The following is a 24742-nucleotide window of genomic DNA, read 5'->3' on the forward strand; positions in this document are numbered from 1 at the left end:
TTTGTGTTTTCTTATTTATTCACATCATGGGATAGAGCTTCAATCATGTGATCTACTTTAATTTCAGAGATAATAATGATGATTACTGAAGTTAAAGAAGGTTAGAATCACAAATCATTTAGGTTTCTTGTAGAGAAAGTGAGCGTATCTGCAGTAAAGGGGCCTCCTCCTCTTCAGTGTCTGTGTGATGTAATCTGAGCGCCACCGAGAGACAGAAACATGAGCTCAGTGCTCGGGGACTCCATTCCTGTCCCCCCTGGGTAAAAGAATCCAGAAGCTCTCTGCGAACTCTTTTTGTACTGGCTGAGCCTCGCCAAGATAAATGAGGCTCTATTCACCAGTGGTATGGTACCGGGGGGGATTGCCAGCTGGGTCTGTGCCACACCGATTCACTCTGTGTGTGTGTGTGTGTGTGTGAGCCCCTGTCTGAACCTGCCTCCATTGTTTAGCCGTCACCAAGGAGATGTATTACAAATCACCGGTACAAAGAAACTACCAAGCGTGTATTACAGAGTCTATAAACATCCTGCGACTATCATCTGCTGCAGATTTCCTTCAGCAACACGTCTTCTTCACACTTCAATGGACTAACAATAGTCTGTGTTTTTTTTTTACAGAAAGTTCAAAAGAGTAAATCTGGGTGACTTGTAAATTGATATCACAGCCTGAAATACATAATGAAACTGCTTCATTTCTTTTCCTTGAGACCGTCGCCATCTAGTGGTCGGGTCTGTGCAGTACACTTCACTGCAGAAGCCGGAAGGGCCACCAAGATGACATTTAAAGTTTACGTTATTGGGCTTCATCACAACCTATAATTATGTTTTTGTAGATATAACAAACCCCATAAAAAATTAATGAATGAACAAATTACATTTACTCAAGTACTGTACTTAAGTACTTGTATGTTTATTTGCGTTTTCAAAGTTAACGCGTTACGCAAATTCGTTTTAACACCACTAATTTCTTTAACGCATTTACGCAACTTGTTATTTTTATGTTGTTGTGGGCTCACTTTTTTTTTGTTTTTTTTGTAACTTAGTTTTTATTTCAGTTTCAGCAACTTAAACAATAATCATCACATTCTTTCCCACTGTTTTTTCTTTCTCATTTTACAGCTGTCTCTTTGTTTTTACACATAATTTCACAACTTAAACAAGGTGGGAGAGAGAGAAAAAAAACAAGACTTCAGCTTGAACTATAATTTCAATTGAGTTCGGAGAAAAAGAAAGGACACATACTTAGACAATCCAAAGAATTAAAATAAAATAAAGTAAAATAAATAAGTAAATTAATTAAAAATAAATAAATAAATGTGATGAATGGTCAGAGATCAGGGAGGGGAAATTAATATGAAAGGTTTTAGCCACTTAATTGTGATGCATTTAATTGCTGCTGTTAGTATATACTGTATATCTGTAAGAGATATTTTTTTAGCTCTTCCATCAATGCCTTCCGGTATTCAAGATTCAGGAGTTTTATTTGCCATTTGCACCTAATATAAGTACATTGGAAATCTGAGCAGTTTACACCGAGTCAGCTTTAAGAAAAGAAAAAGCAGAAAAGGCACGAGGTAATTAGAGTACAAAATATGTAACACATTCAACTCAACACAATAAATAAATAAATAATTAAAACATAAAACGCCCTCAGTGTAGTCAATAAATAAACTAAACTACCCTCTGCATAGGAACGATACCCCCATAATACAAATATACAATATATATGCTCTATGACCATATTAAAAGAACTTGTAGCTCTCATAAAAATATTTTTCAAAAATAATTAATATATTTCAGAGGGTTGCACAGTGGAAGGCAGCATGTGGCACAACATTTCAGTCCTTTTGGTTCAGGTGTACTGCATGTCAATAACGGTACCGAGGTGAGGTGTGGGCTATTTGTGGGTATTGCTCCCAGCAATGCCATTTTTGGATCTTTAGTGAAGTTTTGGTAAAATAGTGACGAGAATAAAGTCATAACTTTACAAGAAAAAAGTCGTAATATTACAAGTATAAAGTCATAACTTTACGAGAAAAAAATGTCGTAATATTACAAGTATAAAGTCATAACTTTACGAGAAAAAAATTTCGTAATATTACAAGTATAAAGTCATAACTTTACGAGAAAAAAATGTCGGAATATTACAAGTATGAAGTCATAACTTTACGAGAAAAAAGTCGTAATATTACAAGTATAAAGTCATAACTTTACAAGAAAAAAGTCGTAATATTACAAGTATAAAGTCATAACTTTACAAGAAAAAAGTCGTAATATTATAAGTAATGACATTAAAAACCCCCAAAAATAATTCTATTGCCCCCGGTCTCCCCTATTCAATACTGCAGTACACTGAGACTCTATTCTTCTGGGCTCACTGACAGTCCAAATATAGTGTGTCATATCACAGGTTTATAAGGATGAAGATAGACCAAGTGTTGCTCCAGAATAGAGCACCCTGAGGACTCCCATCCTCTTCCCCCTCCTCTCCTCTCCTCTCCTCTCCTCTCCTCTCTCCTCTCCTTTCCTCTCTCCTCCTCTCTTCTCTCTCCTCCTCTCTCCCCTCCTCTCCTCTCCTCTCCTCTCCTCTCCTCTCTCCTCTCTTCTCCTCTCCGCTCCTCCTCGCCCCTCCCCTCCTCTCCCCTCCTCTCCTCTCCTCTCCTCTCCTTTCTCCTCTCTCCTCCTCTCCTTTCCTCTCCTCTCCTCCCCCCCCCTCTCCTCCTCCCCTCCCCTCTCCTCTCCTCTCCTCTCCTCTCTCCTCCTCTCTCCTCTCATCCTCTCTCCTCCTCTCATGTCCTCTCCCCTCCTCTGCCCTCCTGTCCTCTCCTCTCCCCTCCTCTCCTCTGCTCTCCTCTCCTCTCTCCTCTCTCCCCTCCTCTCCTCTCCTCCCCTCTCCTCTGCCCTCCTGTCCTCTCCTCTCCCCTCCTCTCCTCTGCTCTCCTCTCCTCTCTCCTAGCTGTTCCCATCTTTGTCCAGTGGGTGACGATATTTTACCAGTTGAACTTTGAGAACCCCTCAACTGTTCTCACCCAAATATTACGACTTTTTCTTGTAAAGTTATGACTTTATTCTCTCCTCTCCTCTCCTCTCCTCTCCTCTCCTCTCCTCTCCTCTCTTCTCCTCTCCTCCTCTCCTCTCCTCTCTCCCCCTACTCCTCTCCTCTCCTCTCTCCTCTCTCCTCTCCTCTCCTCTCCTCTCCCCTCCTCTCCTATCCTCTCCTCTCTCCCTCTCCTCTCACCTCCTCTCCTCTCCTCTCCTTTCCTCCTTTCCTCTCCTCTTCTCCTCTCCTCTCCTCTCTCCCCTCCTCTCTCCTCTCCTCCTCTCCTCCCCTCCCCTCTCCTCTCCTCTCTCCTCTCCCCCTCTCCTCTCCTCCCCTCTCCTTTCCTCCTTTCCTCTCCTCCTCTCCTCTCTCCTCTCCTCCTCTCTCCTCTCCTCTCCTCTCCCTTCTTCTCCTCTCCTCTCCTTTCCTCTCTCCTCCTCTCTTCTCTCTCCTCCTCTCTCCTCTCCTCTCCTCTCCCCTCTCCCCTCCTCTCTTCTCCTCTCCCCTCTCTCCTCTCCTCTCCTCTCCTCTCCTCTCCTCTCTCCTCTCCTCTCCTTTCCTCTCTCCTCCTCTCTTCTCTCTCCTCCTCTCTCCTCTCCTCTCCTCTCCTCTCCTCTCCTCTCCTCTCCTCCTCTCTCCTAGCTGTTCCCATCTTTGTCCAGTGGGTGACGATATTTTACCAGTTGAACTTTGAGAACCCCTCAACTGTTCTCACCCTCAAACATGAAGAAGGATGCTGTCATGCTGAGTTGCCCCTCACACACACACACACACACACACACACACACACACTCACACACACACACACACAACACACTATAGTCTGAGAGCACTTGACTTTATTCTCGTAAAGTTATGACTTTTATTCTCTCCTCCTCTCCTCTCCTCTCCTCTCCTCTCCTCTCCTCTCTCCTCTCCTTTCCTCTCTCCTCCTCTCCTCTCCTCTCCTCTCCCCTCTCCTCTCCTCTCCTCTCCTCTCCTCTCCTCTCCTCTCCTCTCCTCTCCCCTCTCCTCTCATCCTCTCTCCTCCTCTCATCTCCTCTCCTCTCTCCTCTCTCCTCTCCTCTCCTCTCCTCTCCTCTCCTCTCTCCTCTCCTTTCCTCTCTCCTCCTCTCCTCTCCTCTCCTCTCCCCTCTCCTCTCATCCTCTCCTCCTCCTCTCCTCCCCACCCCTCTCCTCCTCTCCTCCTCTTCTCCCCTCCCCTCTCCTCTCCTCCTCTCTCCTCCTCTCATCTCCTCTCCCCTCCCCTCCTCCTCTCCTCTCTCTCCTCTCCTCTCCTCTCCTCTCCTCTCTCCTTCTCTCCTCTCCTCTCTCCTCTCCTCTCCTCCTCTCCTCTCCTCTCACCTCCTCTCCTCTCCTCTCCTCACCTCTCCTCTGCCCTCCTGTCCTCTCCTCTCCCCTCCTCTCCTCTCCTCTCCTCTCCTCTCCTCTCTCCTCTCATCCTCTCTCCTCCTCTCATCTCCTCTCCTCTCCTCTCTCCTCTCCTCTCCTCTCCTCCTCCTCTCCTCCCCACCCCTCTCCTCCTCTCCTCCTCTTCTCCCCTCCCCTCTCCTCTCCTCTCCTCTCCTCCTCTCTCCTCCTCTCATCTCCTCTCCCCTCCCCTCCTCCTCTCCTCTCCTTTCTCCTCTCCTCTCCTCTCCTCTCCTCTCTCCTCTCTCCCCTCCTCTCCTCTCCTCTCCTCCTCTCTCCTCCTCTCATCTCCTCTCCCCTCCCCTCCTCCTCTCCTCTCCTCTCTCCTCTCCTCTCCTCTCCTCTCCTCTCTCCTCCTCTCCTCTCACCTCCTCTCCTCTCTCCCCTCTCTCCTTCTCTCCTCTCCCCTCTCCTCTCCTCTCCTCTCCTCTCTCCTTCTCTCCTCTCCCCTCTCCTCTCCTCTCCTCCTCTCCTCTCACCTCCTCTCCTCTCCTCTCCTCCCCTCTCCCCTCCCCTCCTCTCCTCTCCTCTCCTCTCCTCTCTCCTAGCTGTTCCCATCTTTGTCCAGTGGGTGACGATATTTTACCAGTTGAACTTTGAGAACCCCTCAACTGTTCTCACCCTCAAACATGAAGAAGGATGCTGTCATGCTGAGTTGCCCCTCACACACACACACACACACACACACACACACACACACACACACACACACACAACACACTATAGTCTGAGAGCATTCAGAGCAACGATTACTCTCCTCTCTCTCTTTATTATCCTCAACTCCATCACTTATGACAGCATTGTTATATCAAACGTTCCGTTATAAGAGGAAGATAACACATACAGGTGTCTCTGCAGCAGCTGCTCGTGCTGCTCTGTAGTGTGTAGTGGCTAACTAACGTTGGCTAATTGCCCTGCTGGCTGCTGCTGCTGCTGCTGCTGCTATTGTTTGTTGTTGCAGTCTCTTCATCAAACAAAATCACAGATGTTGTAGATCAAGCTCTTCAAGGTAAGTGCTCTGAGCTTCAACCATCTTATCTTACCATCTTACAAATGTGTTTGTGAACGTTGTGACTGTTATTTGGCTAATTTAGCCTATTAGCATCCTGGCTAGCTAGCTAGTTAGCTGATAGACTTGTTCCCTTGGTTACTATGGAACGTTAGCGGCTAGTGACTAGCACTGATTAAAAAGGTGCCGTCTAATGTCTGGACACAAACAAGCTCGTTGACACCGGTTAGCACAATGCAAACACACACAAACATGGTTTCATTTTATTAAACGCTTGGTGGTGTTTTAACGTGCATGTAACGTTGCAGTGCCTCATTAGAAACGGTTTCTCTTGTTGAATCACCCCTGTTGTAGTAGCTTTGCTCCAGGGAGTAGACGGAGCCCGTTTCAGCTATTGTCATTAGCTCATGGTAAACGTTAGCTTAGCTTGGTGAAGCTAACTTGCTGTCTTTGTGTGCTTTGACTTACTGAATTATTGTTATGTAGCAGTGTGTACATGGTGTGTTATGTGGGTTTAAGCTATACACTGGATAATAATGGCACATTTATGGTGACTTTATTTGGAGACAAAGATGCAAGGCTTGTAAATATTGTTCATGGGAGAACATTTGTCAACAAATAGAAACATGAGCACTTTCCACCTCTGGCAGCCTGAGGAGTTCACAACATCTGAGTAGTAGTGACTACATAAAGGTGCAGGGATAGTGCTGTTTATAGTATGGAGGACCACAAGAGTCACAGAAATAGTAATACAATGTAATTGATTAATAACTAATTGTACAATAAACATATGCATTAATAAACTTGTTTACAAATGTATTTATTGAACTATGAATATATGGACTATTAGTGTTTAGTTATTTTATATTTTAACGGGCAATAAAAAGAAGAATTATAAAAATGATTTACAAATGAAATATGGACTCCACGCGTTCAAGTGTGGGCTTGACTTACAATTATTGTTATGTAGCAGTGTACAGTTTGTGGTTCTTTATTAGCTTGGTTTCAAACTAACACTGGATAACGGGAAACACTTATAGTGACTTTTTTGGAAACAAAGATGCAAGACTTGTAAAAATGTTCGTGGGAGAAATTTGTCAACAAATAGAAAGAGCAGAATTGGCATGAGCACTTTTCACCTCTGGCAGCTTGAGTAGTTCACAACATTTGAGTAGTAGTGACTACATAAAGGTGCAGGGATAGTGCTGTTTGGAGTATGGAGGACCACAAGAGTCACAGAAATAGTAACAACATGTAATTGATTAATAACTAATTGTACAATAAACATAGGCATTAGTAAACTTGTTTACAAATGTATTTATTGAACTATGAATAAATGGACTAAACTACAAAGTAATTCATTATTTGACATTTTAATGGGCAACAAAAAGAAGAAGTATAAAGAGAATTTACAAATGAAATATGGTGCCTTCAAATGTATTTATTGATGCCTTCAAATGGGGTTGTGTTTATGAGAAGAGTCCATATGAACGCCCCCCTCATGTGGTATTCACAACCTCGTAACTGGAAAGTTTCTGAAAGCTCCGAGTTCACGACTTGTGACGTGTTTGTTGACGTTGTGAGAAATGGCGGAGCCCATGGAAGTTTGCCTCATTATGCCTTTGCATTTCCTACATTATGTTACCCACTGGTTAGCTTGCTAAATTGTTAGCCTCTGTGGCTTTGAGACGCCAACAGTAACGCTAATATTACTGTTGCTTAGCAGCGGTGTTCTTCACGACTTAACCACTTGAACGCCACGCATATTGTGTACACGACTTCCCATGTTGTAAACACGAGCTCACGAGTTTCATTTGAAGGCACCATACAACATGGGAAGTTACAATAATTATATTATTACACGGATTTGTTGAATACTCAATTCTGATCACGGCATTCTGCAGTCTGTTATTTCTTTATAGCAGACTGTTGCTATGAATAACAGACCGTTGCTATGGACGCAGCTCTGATGTCGGACTCTGGAGGACCGTTTTTGTGTCAAATTATTAATTTCTTTAGTAAGTAGCTATGTAATAAGCGGGATAATGTACAGCTAGCGGGTCATTGTTGTGAAAGAAACCCCTTCAGGGAGACCGCTTCGCTTCCGGGTGCAGCATCGCCCCGTCGGGGTTTCATTCACAACAATGACCTGCTCGCTGCACATTATGCCTTACTTAACTTATTATGCACTAAAAAAATTATTTCCTGGCCGCCGCCATTTCTGACAACATCAACAAACACGTCACAAGTCCTGAACTCTGAGCTTTAGAAACTTTCCACTTAAGAGGTGGTGAATATAACATGAGGAGGGCGTTCATATGGATTCTTCTCTTAAACACGGTAAACACAACCCCATTTGAAGGCACCAATAATTCATCAATAAATAGTTCAAATTAAAAAGGGATTTACAAAAACACCATAAAACAGTCATCATCTAAAAATACATTAATGAATTCATAAATAAATGATTTCTTTTTATAATTCTTTTTTTTGTTGCCCATTAAAATGTCAAATAATTAATTAGTTTGTAATTTAGTCCATTTATTATTACTATATACAGTATTAATGCATATTTTTATTGTACAATTAGTTATTAATCAATTAAATGCTTTATTACTATTTAAATGACTCATTTGGTTCTCCGTAGTGGAGTTGTGAAATTGAAAAATAGTAAACAAAAGACACTCTTTGGCTGCACACACCATGCATAATCTGTCTTTTAGATGAGATTCCAGATATGGTTTTCTATTCATGATAGTATCTGTAACTTGAGGCAGAGCCATTAATAGCTGGTGATTTATATTTATTGAGTGCTTATGACTCACTGCCGACTTATGACTTGTGTGCCTTACAGGCTACATAGCCCTGCACCATTGTGGACTTCACCATAGCTAATGAATATACACTGTGCACAATGATCAAAGGCGTGAGCGGCATTTGATTTGCTCCATAAATGCCAAGCTATTTTCAGTCCACTGAAAGAAAGTAATTTAATGTTGACAACAAAGCCTGCATTTCCTTACTTGTCAGAATATAAGGAAATCTTTAATAACCTGACACAGCATTGCATTGTAAAACATAGTATGTTTAATGACTGTAAACAGATTAACATGGACACGTTTTGGTACTTTACTCTAATTACCTATTGCCACCTGTTCAGGCTCCTGATAATGTCATGACTGTGTGGAGAGAGGTCACTGAACTGAGAAAGTTCATCATGTCATGTCTGTTACACACACTGTGGTTAGCAATAGAGGGTTAGGTAAGAAAACACACACACATACATGAGAGGAATACTGCAGCAATATTTGTACACAGTTTAATACAGTTAAAAGTTTAACAACAAGTAATATTTCTTTCTTGCTTTGAAAATATACACCACAAGATATTTAATCCGCTTTAGATTTTACTGGACATATCCTGTATACGGCTGCAACTAATTAATTGAATCGATTGGTTGTCATCAACTATTTAATGGTCAACTATTTGGATAATCAGTTAAACGGTTTGAGTCATTTTAGTAAGAAAAAAAAGTAAAAAACTCTGATTCCAGCTTCTTAAATGTGAATATTTTCTGGTTTCTTTACTCCTCTGTGACAGTAAACTGTTGAGTTGTGGACAAAACAAGACATTTGAGGACGTCATCTTGGGCATTGATCGACATTTTTCACCATTTACTGACATTTTATACCAAGCAACTAATCGATTAATCGAAGAAATTGTCGACAGATTAATCTCCGATTAAAATAATTGTTAGTTGCAGCCTTAAATACATGCAAAGATTTGTAGCTCAGATTGTACAAAAGGTGGTGCTGTGATGAAATCTTTGCATGTATTTAAGGCTGCAACTAACGATTATTTTAATCGGAGATTAATCTGTCGACAATTTCTTCAATTAATCGATTAGATGTTTGATCTATAAAATGTCAGAAAATGGTGAAAAATGTCGACCAGTGTTTCCAAGATGACGTTCTCAAATGTTTTGTTTTGTCCACAACTCAAAGATATTCAGTTTACTGTCATAGAGGAGTAAAAAAACGCATATAATATTCACATTTAAGAAGCTGGAATCAGAGAATTTTTACTATTTTTCTTAAAAAAATTACTCAAATCGATGAATTTATTGTCAAAATAGTTGGCGATTAATTTAATAGTTGACAACTAATCGATTAATAGTCGTTAATCATCATTGCAGTTGTGACTAAAGTGGCATCTTCATACACCTTTTTAGCTCCATACATTGTGCATATATATATATACACTTAAAGAAGTCTATTATATTTATTATTATTTTATTATATTGTTGGTCATAGGTGCTTTATATCTACGTATATTTATAAAATATTTATACACCTATTTTTCCACTACTTGTGTACATAACAGTCCTGTCTAATCTTCACCTTTATTTGTCCAGCTTTGTTCCTATAGCTATTATTTAGAGTTCTGTATGAGTATGCTTAGAGAAATGCATAAAAACCAGAGGCAAACTCCTTGTTTGTATGTACTTTGGGAATAAATCTGATTCTGATATGGCACATCTGATGTTTTGGTAGCCTTTCCTGCTGCCAGTAGCTCAGCAGTTGTGATTTAGATTTTCTTAAACTACCACTTAGACTGTAAACTTGCTAGGTTTGGTCACGGAGGTCTGCCATTACAGGCTATACGTTGATTACTACTTCAGCAAAGCGCCGACAGAAAGCACCTTAATGTTTGGTTTATAGTTTCTGTAGGAAGATAATTTTTCAGGTTCGGCCAATAGGATGATTTAGAATAGCTTAAAACAGTTGTGGTGTTCATTTTTAATGTATAAAATGTGCTTTTTAAATCCACATTATCTGGTTAGTTCAGGGGTCAGAGGAGGTCAGGGTGTTTTACAGTGTTCCAGTTTGCTCTCAAGAGCAGCAGCGGGTAAAATGACTTTGACTCACATATCCAGTGACACACCCCATCCATCGGATGTTAATCTAGCTGTAGCTGCAGCAGAGTAATGATAAGAGAAGTGTAATAACCCTGCTATTTTCCTTTAATGACTAATGTGTGTTTGAGTAATGGCAGCTCTCTGTGAGTAATATTATGTGGCAAAGAGAAGGCCAGACAATGTTAAGGAAAATCCCTTTTCACTGACACCTCTTTTGTCGGATGATTTGTCAATACACATGCCCGGGAATTCAATGTTTACATGCTGCGCTCGAGCGGCATCTTGCTGTTTTTCACCGAGATGCCGTCGCTACATCTTTCCTTCGCCATGAATTGTCATGAAAGATGATTCCCCCCCCCCCATAACAATGCCCAGGTCTAGTCTCAGAGCTACTTCATGCTGAATACTCAGGCATTGTGTTGCAGTACGAGACGGTGCTATATAACCTGTCAGCGGTGTGGCAAGCCTGTATTTTAAAAGGGGCATTTTACTCTCAGCAAGGCTATTGTGTTTCAAATAAAGGTGATTAGGTGGATTTATTGTGACTTTTTGCTCAAGGATTTCATATACAGTATGAAATTATGTTGGCAGGAGAGGTAGCTGAGCAGTGAAATGTCTCCTTGACAAAACCAACAGCACAGGGAGTGATTTGTAATAAAGCATCTTTAGACATTTGTAATGAAGAAAATGTTTTGCCTTGTATTTATTAGGGCTTGGATGATACACCTATCTCCTGATTCGATACTATCACGATACTTGGGTGCCGATTCGATATTTATTGTGAGGGTGCAGGTCGTATCCACGCAGACCCTCCGCCGTTTTCTACTTTCTCGTTTCTGCTCGCTGCGGTTTGTTTTGGTCGACGGATACGGAATGGATATGACGTCACGTTACTCAGACTACAACAATAAAAACTTCCTTCTACCTCCGCTTAGATTCAAATGAAGCAAATATATCGATTCTGGCATAAAACAAATAGCAATACACCCCTAGTATTTATATTCAAATGCTGCTGCAAAGACAACACAATAGGGAAGCAAGTGGATCAACTGATTTAGCTTTTTTTTCCTGTACACTGCTTGCTTGATATCGGTTGCATTGCAAGATATCTGGCTGTTACATAGAAAATTAATGCTCTGAACAAAGGAGCAATGTTCGCTCAAAGACCTCTTGATGGGCCATTCAAGTGCTGTATATTCATTAAAAATAACAATCTGTCAGCACTTACTGACAGCACGCACAACAAGCCAAGCTCTCTTTTATTGTTCTCCGAAGATGTTTTTCAGTTCCCGTGCCAAGAGCTGGGTAATTGGCTGTAGCAAAGCCTTGCATGTGTTGTTTTAAGATATTGGACTGACACGCACAGGGCACACTGGCAGAAATGAGGCAAGCACACTTCCCTCCTCCTCCTCCTCCTCTTCCTCCTCCTGGCTTATCCCAGCAAGTCAGAGGAGGCAAGATGCTGGATGTTTTTTTGTGTTCTTTGACAGCTTCCCTTCACCTCTCATAAGAGGAGATCCAAGCGTGCTGCATCATATCTCATCTTTGTTTGATTCGGGCCTAGCTCTGCAGCTCCACAATTGTGCCAAGGAGATAGCATCGGCAAACGCTATCCGTGTTAACAATTGTGAGCTGTCTTGCTACATACTGCTGGTGGTATTTGATGTACCAGATGTGATGAAATCTGCTTCTTTTTTTTTGGCTGTGGAGCTCATGCAGCCGCGTTGAAGTTGGTCTCACTTCATCCTGCAAATGCTGCTCCTTTCTGTGTCTTATTGGGCCGGCTTGGTGTGGAGAATTCACATCTTAACTGATCAGGCACATTGTGTTTTGTGTTGTTGCCAGCCTCTTGGCAGGTGTTAGGTAGAGCGACAAATATATCTCCATATTTTCCTTGTTCAATTTTGTTGGTGGCTTTGAGGCTTTGAGACTGTATAGTGCTGCAACTCAACACATTTCAGCATCTTCTGTGATTTATGTCGGGCTGCAAGTAACGATTTCATTGTGGATTAATCTGTTGATTATTTTCTCGGTTAGTTGTTTGGTTTATAAAATGGTGAAAAATGTTGATCAGTGTTTCCCAAAGCCATCTGTTTTTTTTTTTTTCAGAATGATTACAGCTTTACCAACTGTGACAGTGGCATGAATGTGCTCATACCATGGTTTTCAGTGCACTCAAATGACAAGTTAGTCAGCAAAAAGGTTGTGAGAAACCGCCAAAGTTATTTTAAAACACAAGATGTTAGATACTGAGGGATGAATGTGATGCTGCACAAGATACAGGCCTATATAAGATTTGGGTTTTATTAGGGCGCTGAGACTGTAAAGTGCTGCACCTCACAGCATTTCAGTGTCTTCTGTGGTTTATCTAGGGCTGCAACTAATGATTATTTTCATTGTTGATTAATCTGTTGATTATTTTCTCGATTAGTCGATGAGTTTGGTCTATAAAATGTCAGAAAATGGTGAAAAATGTGTCTTATGTGTCTTGTTTTGTCCACAACTCAAAGATATTCAGTTGTTTGTCAACTATTAAATCAATCGCCAACTATTTTGATAATCAATTAATTTGTTTGAGTAATTGTTTAAAGAAAAATAAGTCAAAATTCTCTGATTCCAGCTTCTTAAATGTGAATATTTTCTGGTTTCTTTACTCCTCTATGACAGTAAACTGAATATCTTTGAGTTGTGGACAAAACCAGACCTTTGAGGACGTCATCTTGGGCTTTGGGAAACACTGATCCACATTTTTCACCATTTTCTGACATTTTATAGACCAAACAACTAATCGATTAATCGAGGAAATTGTCGACAGATTAATCGCCGATGAAAATAATCGTTAGTTGCAGCCTTATTAGATAAGATTTGTGGCTGAGATTATTCAGAAAGTAGTGCTGTGTTGTTGGATGTTACAGGGACTGTGATAAATGCAAATGCATTAATGATTATGATGACATAAAAATGTAAACTTTTTTGATGCAGTCAGATTCTTTTTTTGATGATTTTATGGATATAGCAGTGTGTTCTTTATACTATGACAGTTTTCCTAAAATTAAATTAAAAAAATTGCGATAAATCACCTTGCTTACTGTATTGCAATTTATCTCAATATATTGAATTGTATCCCCTGTGTCATGATACGTATCGCCGGATTCTTGCCAATACACAGACCTACTACATGAAGTAGTTTTGATTATAGTGACTGCAAAACTGATATTTTTTTGTCTCCTGTATCTGCCTTACACATTGTTAGATTTCTCATGCACTAATTATTAGTTAAAACACACACTAGCATGCAGACAATAGCATATTTTTTTCAGCATTTGAGCAAGATAGGCTAATAATAGCACTTAGTCAATTACAGAGTCAAAAAAGCATGAATTGAAAGAGATCAAAAATAACAGTCAGCCATTTGCCATCTCGGTAAAAGAGGAAAATGAAATGGTGTAGGATCAGCTGGCTGGCCCCTGAGGAGAGGGAGAGAAAAGGGGGGAGAGTGATGAGGAGGTGGTAGAAGAGGAGGAAGGAGGAGGAGGAGTGCTTTGCCGCTGTGTGTGTGTCAGTGCTGATTAGGTAAGAGATTTCCTCATGTAATGACACGGCATGGCGCTAGTGGTGCAGAAACACAAACAATGCATACCAGTGTTTTACTGCGCACACCCCCTGCAGCTGCCTGCCTGAAGATGTTTATATAGACGTATACTCTCTCTCTCTCCCTAGAATATTTCAACATCTTTTAGATGATGCCTTGTTTTCAGCGACACACACACATATATATCTACGCCGTCCGGAAGCCAATAGCTTTTTTCTCCGTGCGCTCTCTTTTCTTCTGTAGCTCAGATGAAAGATGGAGGTGATTAAAGGAGAGGAGCACAATAGAGTCTGTGCAGTTTTCTATCAGCGCTTATTGTTACTATTGACAGCAGTATTTTTCAGCACAGTTATGTGTTGTTAAATAGGCAACATCACCTGCCAAACCTCTCTGCTGTGTGAGCTGAACCTTAAGCACACGGGATCATGTCATATTCTGTATTGTATTGGATCCATTATACACCGCAGTGTTAACAGAGTTTTCATCCATTAGCATAGCTAATAATTAGGGCTGGGGATCATTTAAAAAATGATGATACCCTGCAAGTGATACTGATATCAATAGAGTACTTAATATGATACCTTTTTTTATCTACTTCATTTGATACCCACCATGTGAATGGAAGCATTCAGTTGTGAGAAATGCCACCACCGCATTTATTTTTATCAGACGCCACAGACATGTAGTATAGCTGTACAAATAACACGGCGCTCGACCTCACCACACCACAGACTGTATGGGTTGTAGCTGCTGCGGTAGTGGGGCCAATCACACGCCGCATTTAATAATAAATATAAAAGAACACTTGCGGTGATTGGCTGCGAGCAACACCATATAAATAGTCATTTTTTTCTAGATCTGGGAATAAAAGGGATCAATTGCAGGGATCGTTTGACTGGAGAAGTTTCAATACTACTTGGCACTGGCTTATTTTGGTCAACACCTTTTTTTAAGATATTGTGTACAGATTAGGGCTTCGACCATTGCCATGGTATTCGACCTCCAAATCACTATTCGAAAGCTTTGTTTTTTATATATATATATATATTTATTTATATATATATATATATATAAGTATGTAATAATTAATTATAAATCCCAAAATATAGCCCATGAAATAAGGAATAATCCCACAACATTATTCATTATTCATATTCAACATTAATTATTATTAGTTATTCTCAGACGGATATCGCTGTTTGTTGTGTGTAGCGGTGCGTGTGTGTACAGTAGTGCGTCAGCAGCACTGAAACAGGGGAGATGGAGACTGAGCCTGTTGCGTCGCGAAGCTTCGAATACCTTTGAATATTTCTCACCGAATCTTCAAAGCCCAAGAAATGGTATCTGGTGCGGCTGTGGCTCAGAAGGTAGAGCAGGTCGTCCACCAATCGGAAGGTCGGTGGTTCAGTCCCCGGCTGCTTCGGTCACATGTTGATGTGTCCTTGAGCAAGACACTTGACCCGAAATTGCTGCCGAAGGCCATCGGTGTGGGAATGAATATTTAGATTAGATCCTGATGGGCAAAGTTGGCACCCTGCATGGCAGCCTCTGCCATCAGTGTATGAATGTGTGTAGTGTAAAGTGCTTTGAGTGGTCGGAAGACCAGAAAAGTGCTGTATAAATGCAAGTCCATTTACCATCCATTTACAGCCCTAGTACCGATACCCAGCCCTGCTATTAATAGACCTGCTTTAGGCTGTTGTATCTGAGACAAAATGTTAAGGAAGTGACACAGTGATTAAGGGGAACAGTCACTTTGTTGTAATTATCAGAGAGCCACTTTGATTAGCATGTTGTTGATTTAATTGACTGTTTTATAGAGAGATGTGTCAATAACAGCTGGCTATTGTCCAGACAAACATGTGTCTTTTGTCTTTAATTAAAGTGGCTGTAATGGATCCTTTCTGCGCAGGTCATTGATTTTCAACATTGTGGATGAGACGAATCACACGTACATCTTTTTTACAAAGTGCTGGTTGTGCTCTGTGGCCTCTGTGACTAATACGGGTATCGCACCGCCACCGATGTTGTGACTGCACATGAGGCACCGTCTGTTTGCAGAGCTGCAGACCTGTGACTGATCTTTTAATGGAGACGGTACGCGAGCCACTGGTGAGCTCAGGGGTTCATGCAGCCGCGAGGGAAATGACCCCGGCGGTGACATTATGGCAGCGTTCGCGAGGTGCCTCCGGTAAACCGTGCCTTTGCTCGCCCTTGCAGGTTAAGGCACACCTATTGAGCCCGCTGAGCCGTTTGGTTTAGGCGCTATACGGCTGGGGATCGAGCTCGGGTTTAAGGATGGACATCTTGTCTCTGTGCGTACCCCCAGTTCCAGCAGCCGGCGCCGAGAAAATGAGTTCTGAGGATTGGGTTTAGATTTGCCACTGTAGCACTTCAACTCTGATACACTCTAGCTACCATCAGGGGGAAGGCTGTCAGAGAGAGAGGGAGAGAAAACAGCGAAGCACAGCAGTGCTATCTAATAGATCAATTTGTAATAAATCTGTTGCCTCAAGCTGTTGTTGTTCGCCTCTACTCAGTAAAAGGTGTCTGCGTTTCTCAGGCAAGAAAATGCTTGTCAGGCAGAGGCATACAGAGCTATCAGTGAACGAGACGCAGCCTAAAGCACAGTAAATCATTTTCTCTGTGCTCGGTTTACATAGGTCGAAACACATCGCTCTCCTATCATTCCATTGGTCAGAAAAAAGGGGGGGTTTTCTAACCAATCAATGGGGGGGCCGAGCGCTGAAATGAGGAAGTAACGTTCCCCTCACATTAGATTTGTTCAATATGAGCCATTAATCATGATGAAGGAGCTATTGATTAGGCTATCAGCCGAGGTTGGTCAGTTTATTTGCCAAGAGTCATTCCACATATTGCAAGCTGTTTTAACATTTAATAGCTAGACAGGATATTCATTAGAGATCATTTTGCCTAGTCAAAACTCTAATTCAAGATATCCCTAATTCTATTTTGACGAGGCCAAACTCTGATTCATTACAGATATCTACAATTCAGTTGCAGATATCTGCAACTGAATTATGACTAGTCAGAATTCCAGTTCAACATATCTTTAATTCCCCTCAATTCAAGATATACATTGTCCTTTTTAGATATCTAAAATTAAATTTTGACTAGTCTTGACGTTGTAGATATCTCTAACTGGAGTTACGGATAGTCAAAATGTAATTACAGATATCTAGAATTAGAGTTTAGGTGAAATGAAGTTGCAGATATCTGTAATTACGTCAGAAGGGGGCAGGATGGGACGGGAGGTGGAAGCTATTCAAACATACTATGGCCCTGCACTGCAGCCGTATGGGTTTATAAAGTGTGTCTGGAGACAATGAATCTACAATACACTGTAAATTTCTATCACAACTCTCTAGCAAACAAAGCTCTCGTTGGCCACAGATTCCTCGATATGAGCTCTTTTTCTATTTCATGTCATTTTCTAACTATCTGATCCCAAGTTAGCAAAAGCTTCTGCTGACACTGTTCAGATGCTTTGTTGGGCCGATATCCAATGAGAAGCCCTGATGAGCAACTTCATGCACAACAACTCTGACTAGTCATAATGAGGTTTTAAGATATCTGTAACTGTTATTTAGGAGAGTCATAACTGAATCACAAATATCTCTAACTGTCGTTTTGACTAGTCAGAAAGACGTTAACTGGAATAAGAACTCTGACTAGTCACAATGTAATTAGTCAAAATGTAAAAAAAAAAAACGGTTTGCAATGTTCCACAATTTGAGGATCTGTTGAAGTAGCGCAGCTCCACGCAAAAAACAAAAAAACCAAGTGGTAGAATTTGAAATGGCCCCATTATTATGACAACAGTTTGATCTTTAAGGTAACAAAAGAGCGGGCCTCTATAAGGACCACATGGGACCCCTCCTGCTCCTCCTCCACCAGCAGCCATATGGACCGTACTAATTGTGTTTTACGCCGACCATTTTCACCGATCCATCGGGGACTTGTGGAAAGTGCTGTAGCTATAATGTCACCAGCAGTGGGCTGGCTCATGAAAGAAACATTAGCGAGCGAGATGAGAAGACAGGAAGGCAATACACTGCGAGTCAACACAATTATTGATTTTATTCAAATGAAATCTCTGCTTCTCTGCTCTGAATCTCATGTTAGACGCCTTTTTAAAGTGTGATTTCTATTGTTTCTTTTTCCCAGTTGCTGTTGTCGGAGAGCAGTTCAGCCTCACACATGCACTTTGTCAAATAAAAGCTCAAATTCTAGGCGTACTGCCAATGTATAAAGATGTTCTGCTCTTGTAATCCCATATATCTCCGAAGATGTTTTATCCCATTAATTCACATGATGATTTATCAAGGAGGTAGTTTATTCTGCTGATTCGGACCAGCGCCACATTTAGCCGGCTGTAATTGCTCCACAGAGAAATCGTCTATCATCCATCGTTTTGTTTTTGTGACGACACAAATGCTTGGATGTAAATGTGACATTCACAGTGTTTGCTTTTTGCCCTTCAGGCCAGGGATTGGTTGTAAAGCGTTTGAAGTGCTAAGTGTGACTGAGGAAAATCAGTGTGTGTTTTAACGTTTTTTTTTTATAATATGCAATCATGAAAAGGGCACATCTATGGAAATTAGATCCTGTGAAGGAGGGGAGGGGCGCTGGAGTGGCGGCGACGGTGGAGAGAGAAAGACAGAGAGAGAGAGGGAAAAAAAAAAGTGTGTGTGTGTGCGTTTCATTGTGTCCCCGCTAACAGTTTTCTTGTAATTATTGAAATTGATGTTTGCTGCGAAGCTGTAAATCTGCAAGATCTCTTGTTAATAAAGCGGCAGAGGCAGCCGAGCCGTTAGGCTGGGAAATAAAAGGCAATCAAGCCTCCAACATCCTGTCCTTCGCCCCAAAATGAAGCGGCAGAAATCCTAATTAACTGAGAGGATGAGCAGCTCTTACTCCGGCGCTTGGCTAGTCGGTGCCAGAGCTAGCTGCTGTACTCTAATGAAGACGCTCTGCTAGCCGCCCGCTACCTCTCTCTCTCTGTCTTCCTTCCAGCCCTCTCTATCTGACTCGCCTGAGGTATTTTCTCCCCCTCAGCTTCCTCCTCCTTCCTCGTGAGTGAAGTTATGGATGTGACTGTTGCGCTGATGGAGTGAGAGAAGCTTTGTTGCCTGGAGGTGTCTGGGAGTCCTGCGCAGGAAAATCGGTGAGCTAGATGACGGCCTCTGTGCTTATTGCTGCTTATGTAAAGAGCTGCGAGAAAGAGTGAGAGAGAGAGAGAGAGACGGCATTGATCTCCTCCCATTGATTTCATAGATCCTCTTTAAGATGACAATAAAATTGTCTTTCTGTGTCATCTCCAAGTGCTCCTTTTCAAATCAGCGACGTGGCAAATTACTGCTGTCATCAGCCGCCCGTACTCCTGCAGCATTGTGTGATCATTTTGTGGAGTTGAAAGTCAGGTTAAATCTCGCTTTGCACACTTGTTTGTTTCAGCAGGTCTTTGAACATGTCATTCAGTAATACGTTGGTTATGTATCGCTGCTTTGGTGTTAACCAAAGCTCTTAGAATTTATAGGCCTGCAACGTGGCTTTAATAGAAAATAATGATGTGCTCAGTGTAGTGAGAAATAGAGAGGTGAAGTGCCGTCCCTTCTGGTGGGCCATCATGGGAACTAACTTAGCTATGATCCCGCACAAATGAAACGTTATCTGACCTGATGTGTTTTATCCAGCGACTCCTGGTCTTTTTATCAGGTGGGAAGAGAAAGAACAATCAGACCCGTTGCTGGTGTGAGTTCATCCCAGTAGGAAACACACCAGCATCGTAGCTTCAGAGAGAGAGACGTCCCTTACGTGACTGTTGGGCGTGTCGTCTTTCTAATTACGTATTTTCAGTCTGACACTTCAACAGTTTTACGACAAACTGAGACTTTCTTGACTTGCAAAATTATCTTTTAAATTGACAAACATCATATGTGTGATTCATGGCGCAATTCAAACTCTCTCCATTAACTACCATTCATATTTTTTCCGCAATAAGGTCCCATGGTGGTCCACTGGAAGAGGAGGGACTTCGGCTCTCTATGACCTGTGATTTGCCAAAGTCTTCCGTCACGAGTTCGATTTTTTTAAAGCCTGAAAACAGAACCATAATGAGGTGCAGAAGTGTAGTAACACTTGAATTACAATATGCTGAAAGGTTGTTATGGATTTTTTTGCCCAATGATGCCAAAAATATACTGCAGGTTTAAACAAAGCTCTTAGAATTTATAGGCCTGCAAAGTGGCTTTAATAGAAAATAAGATGTGCTCAGTGTAGTGAGTAATACTGTGCCATAAGCCACGTCTTTGTTGTTGTGGAGGAGCGAGCGGTGATTGATTGTTTGAAACCGGAGCTCGCCTCGGCTCCCAGTCAGCTGCTTCTCACACTATTTACCTGTAAACTTGTCCTTTCTGCTTCGGCTTTGTCTGTGGATGGCCGCAGAGCTCTCTCTGTCGCCTCCCCCCCCCCCCCCCCCCCCCCCCCTCTTTGTTGTACCAAGCAGCCCAAAGGCCTCCAGGGATGAACAGACAAATAGAAGACAGCGAAGAGAGGTGAGGCTCGGTGCCCCCCCCCCCCACCCCATCCCCATTCTCCCATCTATCGCTCTCCCTTGCGAGCACTCTGCCAGACAAGTTTCCAGGCACTCAAAAGCAGCAAATCGACTCACTGTAGGAATCACTGTCACTTAGCCGAGCTGGGGCATAGCAGCGCACTAGGAGGCCAAATCCTCCTCCTCCTCCTCCTCCTCTCTCCATTTCACCGCCTTCTCAAATGAAGAAAATGCTATTTGGCATCGCTGAGGCCGGGTTCTCTGTACAGATGAGCTTATTCCAGTCTACCCCCCCACCCCCAAAAAAGCTTTCTTTTTGCCTCTTCACTTGTACATTAGTGGGGCGCTACTGATGACGACCTAATTAAGTGCTTGTGGAATAGGGATCTGACTTTGAATTTTTTCTCATTTTGCCATATATATAGCAGAAGAAATATTGCAATGTCAGTTTTTTCCAACGTCGTTCAGCCCTAATTTGTACATTAAAGCTTCAGTAGGCAACACTTTTTTGGCATCATTGGGCAAAAACTATAATAATAACCTTTCAGCATATTGTAATACAAGTGTTCTGAGAGAAAACTAGACTTCTGCACCTCCTCATGACTCCTTTTTTCAGGCTCCCGTGACGGAAGACTTTGACCAATCACAGGTCATTTCAGAGAGAGCGTTTCTATTGGCTGGTGGGCGGTGCTTGTTATTTCCTCAACTGATCTCAACATGGCTGACGGGTCACAAACGTTCTCATTTTCCAGCTAAACAGTACGCTACAAGATGTTTCTGAAAACATTTGAGGAGAGAAATAGGCATTACAGTAACAGAATATTGATTCATATTTGATCAGCGCTGCCTAGTTTGACCGTTTGATCGGACTTTGCGAGTGATTGACAGCTGCTCAGAGACGGCAGCGCTCCAGCTCGGCACGGCTTGGTTGTTTTCCTCCGGTCTGTGAAATCTTGCAGATGTCATTAGGAGACATATTTTGCTCCATTTCTACCCACTGCAGCTTTAACGGGGATGTAGCACAGCATGGAAGTGGAAACAGTGCTCTGTTTATTTTAATGTTAAAGTGCAATAAAATGCGTTGTCGCTAAAATCAATGAATAATCGTGATAAATAATCATGATATCAGCAGCCCTAGTGAGCAGCGTTGATTTGGCTCTGGTTGATTTTTAACCAACACGATTGGCAGGCGTAGATGGCGCGCCGCTATTGCATGAATCTCTCATCAAGGTTGGGGATGTTTTGTTTGTGCACAGATTTCATGATTGTGATTGAGCACGAGGAGGAACGCTGTCAGAGTCTCAGCCTTTATTCTTGGCACAAAGCAAACGATCTGCTCGGCACAAAGCCAGCGCTCGCTGCAAAAAAGAAAAACCCAAACGTGGTGAGCAGAGGAAGGTGGCGCGTGGCTTTCGTATCAGATGCATGCACAGACACATGCACTCGGTGTAATGAAAGACGAGAAATTCTCCTGACAGCAGGAGTTTAAATTTCACTCCTCGGTGCGACGGCTTTGTCACCGGGAAGAGATTCACCACCACCACCCCTGGCAGCCCTCACCTCTCCTCTGAGAACCAGCAGTCCTCCCTTTCTTCTCCTTGTTTCCCTCTGTATTTATTTAGCACTCAGTCTCTTCCTCTAATCAACGACAGGCTTGTGAAAATCTCTACATAAAACAATGCTGCTTTATTTCTTTTTTCTCTCTCTTTCCCTCTGCCTGACTCTTCCCCAGAGTTTTTTTTTGTCTTGCCTGTGCAGCTGCTGCTGTGAAGAGGATGACAACAGGCAGAGAAAACTAAAAGGACATGTCGTCTTTACCCCCCCCCCTCCTTTTCTTTTCTTTTCCTTTTCTCTGTAAGCAGCTGCTTACATTACACAGGGCTCGTCCACCTTGTATTTGCTGTTGCAGAGAGATAAAGACGATGAAAGTGAGAAATACGTGTGAAGTTCTCTGGGAATTTGGCTTAGGGATGCTGGTGTGCGTGTGGGTGACTAGTACGGGTGGGAAAAGAATAGATTCACCTATATATCGCGATTTTCTTTATGATTTTGAAATTAATTTTTTTAAGTATGGAAACACTTTGGGTGTCACACATTACCAGGAAAAGCAGAGCTAGACATCACGGCTAAAGCTGCATGCTAACTCTGTCACGGACAGGAAACGTTATCGTATTGCGTTAACGTCAAGCCAGCCGTCATTCTCATCTCTGTGGTCAAATGGGTCGACGCTACAACTGTAGAGCACCAATATACTGACTTTTATGTTAAATGCATTCAAACGGCCCCGAAAGAAATTTTAATAAATAATTCCTGACAATGACATATTGACACTGACAGATATATTTGATTTCAGGACATCTCTGACTACATACATGCTGAAAATCAAACATTTTTACTGTATTAATTTAGATATTTTTCAAAGTAAAATGAATTTCCCTAGGATCTAGTGTTAAAAAAGTTAACAAAAACAACAAAAAATCGCAATACATATCGAATCGGCACCCAAGTATCGAGATAGTTTCGAACGGGGAGATAACTGCATCGTCCCAGCCCAAGTGTAGAGGATTGAGGTCATATGAGTGGATTTTTTTGTATTTATTTTAGATGTGTGTTTGTACTGTAAGGAGCTCATGGGACCACAGGAACCAACAGGCATGTTTTAATTGTTTGTGACACGTGAAATGAGAAACAATAATGTGTGACTAGCGGACCCAGGAGATTACAATCCGGCCAGCCGCTTAAAGGAGTGTCAGAGAGATGCATTACCACGTCGTTGTCTCCCTCTGAGCCATAAACCACTCACAAGCATTTAGCCAGCAGTGATTTCTCCCCCCTGTTCACCTCCTCGCCCTGCTCCTGATGCTGTAGCACTGCTGGTGGAGAAACCTCCCTGAATGAATCCTTTATGTAGTGTGTGTTAGGGGTGTGAGAAAATATCGGTACACGTGAATATCACGATATTATGTTGTGCGATACTGTATAGACTCTCCAAAATACTGTATTGATTTTTAATTAATCGCTATTTGATGTTTCGGAGGTTGTAGTGGGCGCAGTTTTAAAGCTAGGGATAAGGAATTATATGAGACTGAAGGAATCCATTGGTACCAGCATGTGGCTGTGGCTTGTCGCGCAGGAGGCTAAATAACACTCCAAAGGTACGCTAAATTACAACGATTTTCACAGGGGTCTCTTGACCTCTGACCTCAAGATATGTGAATGAAAATGGGTTCTATGGGTACCCACGAGTCTCCCCTTTATAGACATGCCCACTTTATGATAATCACATATTTTGCAGTATAAATGTGTTTTTTACACGTACAGTGTGAGCACTCAGGTCGTGGCTGACGATCGGACGGTACAGTGTGAGCACATAAATCGTGAGCTTTGGTTTCACATTGCAAACGATCTACTCGTACAGCAGGAGTAGGAAGTACACAACAACATTTCTAAAATCAAGCACAGTGTATGCCCAGCTTTATAGTATTGCAATATATCCTAATATATTGAATCGTTACCTCTGTATCATCATACGTATCGTCAGATTCTTGCCAACACAGAGCCCTAGTGTGTGTGTGTGTGTGTCTCTGTTCTTGCAGCCCTGGTACTCTGCAAATCTCTGCAGCACCACCTGATTTGACTTGGTAATGGGGCATTGATGAGTCTTGGGGGAAATCTGGAAAAGGAGCACAAAACCATACCGCAAAAAAACCACTGGCGGCAGTAAAGACAGCGTTGGGGGTTTCTCAATAGCAATTGACAAAAGAGGGTGAGGTAAAAATGGAGGAGTGTGGAGAGATATAGCTGTCATGTGTTGATGCCTACGGCCGCCTGCGAAAAAAAAAAAAGCTTTAGAGGTGGAGACGGGCCTCAGCACCCAGGCTTCAACTCGATTTTGTATTTTTACTCCACTGCGCTGAAAAAGCTGCTGCTTCTCTCTCCAGGACAGCAGGTTATTTACATCTTTAGCAGAGCTCATTGCTCACAGAATATTGAGTTCAGCGTGGAGGACATAAAAGGTAGCCAAGCCAGGAGTAGTAGAGGGAGATAAAAGCAGGATCGCTTAAGCACTCTGTGTTATTTTGAAGCACATTTTCCTACTGCTGTTGATGTAGAGACTAGCCTAATAATTCATCTCTCCTAGTTTTTTATCACTCTCGCGCACACGCCCACACACAGTAACTATACTCACAAACACAA

The 24742-nt window shown here is 42.1% G+C and overlaps 1 protein-coding gene across 3 annotated transcripts in view; it reads left to right on the top strand.

The window, feature by feature from the left end:
* The first annotated feature begins 5147 nt into the window (after positions 1-5147).
* The window catches only part of rerea (arginine-glutamic acid dipeptide (RE) repeats a), a 186744-nt gene continuing 167149 nt past the window's right edge, over positions 5148-24742 (top strand). For all 3 annotated transcript variants that reach the window (XM_037772956.1, XM_037772953.1, XM_037772955.1), the window contains exon 1: positions 5148-5458. The gene's annotated coding sequence lies outside the window, so the exon portion shown is untranslated. The remainder of the gene's footprint in view (positions 5459-24742) is intronic.

Source organism: Sebastes umbrosus, chromosome 6 (genome assembly GCF_015220745.1).
Source record: "Sebastes umbrosus isolate fSebUmb1 chromosome 6, fSebUmb1.pri, whole genome shotgun sequence".
Lineage (NCBI taxonomy): Eukaryota > Metazoa > Chordata > Actinopteri > Perciformes > Sebastidae > Sebastes > Sebastes umbrosus.